General features: G+C 42.9%; 1 long non-coding RNA gene across 2 annotated transcripts in view; it reads right to left on the bottom strand.

Annotated features, from left to right (window-relative positions):
* LOC106012004 overlaps positions 1 to 2,127 on the bottom strand; it is a 41,568-nt gene that overhangs the window by 32,955 nt on the left and 6,486 nt on the right. The window lies entirely within an intron of this gene.

Raw genomic sequence — 2,127 nt, 5'->3', positions numbered from 1 at the left:
TCTCTCTCTCTCTCTCTCTCTCTCTCTCTCTCTCTCTCTCTCTCGGTATCTATCTATCATCTATCCATCTCCCCCACCCTTTTCTCTAGCTCTTTCCCGTTCGATAATATTTTATTTACATGACAGACGGGTTGAATATATCTTAATTTACTTTATGACTTTCATACACACCTAGCACAGGACCGAAACCTGCACCTCACCTCGACATCCTACGGATACCAGAGGAAGGTAAAAGTAAAAAAGTAAGAGTTATTTTCATCTTCTTTTTACAAAATATTTTTTTCCTATTTCTCTTCTTTTATTATTTTTTAGGGGGCGGGGTGGGGGGAGGGAACCTGGCAAAATAGGTTCTTGCACCGCTTGACAACATGTGGTATTATGTTAGGCCGACGTTGAGCTCTCAGCGGGTGAGGAATGATCATTTCTAATCTACATTCATAGATGAGTGACAGGATAATTATAAAACATTGGTAAAAATGTGCGCAACTGCAGACCATATTATGATTGGTTGATTCATTGATTGTTTTGACTGAAAACGTTTTACGCCTTCATCGTAAAACGGCGTGCGTTTGGTAAGGATCTAAGGTTAATTGAGAGATTCTTTTTTTAAACTTCGGTTTGCAGCATGTCTCACTGGCCTGTATGGTCTGGTCTAGCAGTTAGGTGCTTCGACGTCGCACGCAGAAGACTTGAGTTCGATTCCCGTTTGAGAAGAATCTTTATCGAATATCTTGGTCTCTCTGCTGGGATGGTGTATCCTTCTCAGTCTGTGTTGGCCATGATAGACAGGGTCGACGCCCACTTCTTAAAATGATCTAATATGTATCAATGGCGGCATAAAAACACCTTGATTTTAAACGACACAGTTCTTCTCAGATGAGATTGAGCTATGTAGAAGAGGAACAAAGGATATTAATTTAGACTCTTGCGGAGCCGGGTAGCTTCGGCGTGCCTGTCTGGGCCAACCCTGGCTGAGAGGAATACAATATCTCAAAAGACCGACTGAGAAACTCGATCAGATACCCTCAACATTTGGGAATCGAACGTATGCCTTCTCCTTGCAATGCCGAACAGCCTAACCGAAAGGAACAGATGCTGGTCGGATCAAGAGCTAAAACAAACACCCAATCAAACAATCTCAGCTCTACTGGCCTAATACCCCCCCCCCCCCAAACAAAAACAACCCCACAGTTGACTTTTTTTTTTATTTCTTTTTAATGAGGTGCAAACGATTAGGCTATGCTATTTCCAGTTTATCCAAAGTGTCGATTGACTTTCTGTTTCGTCATTTGACGTCGATATTCTTTTCAAACACATTGTATGACTGAGAGACACCTCATAAATAAATTATTCTCTGCATTGCCAAAAATTATAGGCTTAGCGTCCCTAGCAATTCTATACGGAAATGTAAGAGGTAGGACCTTCGAATTTTACGCCCATCTCCAACAGGACAGAACCAAACCCGACAATGCGTGAAAATTCACATTCCCAAGATCACGACATCGGGCTGAGCTGAGCCTCGAACCCTCGAACCCGCAATCTCACGATGGCGAGTCCAGTGACATAACCACTAGACTTTTGACGCCACCATTCTATACTCCTCCGTTTCAACAACAAAATTTTCATGGTTTTAACTTTGACACAAACTCAATACAGACAACTCGTCGTGTGCCTCACTCGATAGGTAATTCCCCCTCGTGTCAAAAGGATTTCAAGGTTCTGTGACCCAATATTTGACTATACAAGAGCTCAGTGCGAAAAACAACCTTATCTGCCAAACGATTATATGGTTGATAGAACGTTTTGGCACTGAGCTCACGAACAATCGAGCACATGTTCCTAACACAACTTTGACAAGCTGGGATTACATAGAATCAATGCTGAACACGTTTGTGGCTTCATTGCATCGACTCTGGGGCCTGCGCACCACATCGCATGTCGGCTGCACTAAGCCGCACGAAATGGCACGGGCTCTGCGGGGGACTGAGTGGTCATTATGATTGCGTTTGGCTTGTAACAGAAAGATATACACAACACCTGTCACGTTATGTTGTTAGAGCATCAAGGAGTTTTTCGTTAGTTTGTTTGTTTGGTTTGGTTTGGTTCCGCTTTTGGCTGTTGGGTTTT

The sequence above is a fragment of the Aplysia californica genome, unplaced genomic scaffold (genome assembly GCF_000002075.1).
Source record: "Aplysia californica isolate F4 #8 unplaced genomic scaffold, AplCal3.0 scaffold00238, whole genome shotgun sequence".
Taxonomy (NCBI): domain Eukaryota; kingdom Metazoa; phylum Mollusca; class Gastropoda; order Aplysiida; family Aplysiidae; genus Aplysia; species Aplysia californica.
Note: the sequence above shows the minus strand (reverse complement) of the source record. Positions and strands in the feature narration are given on the sequence as shown.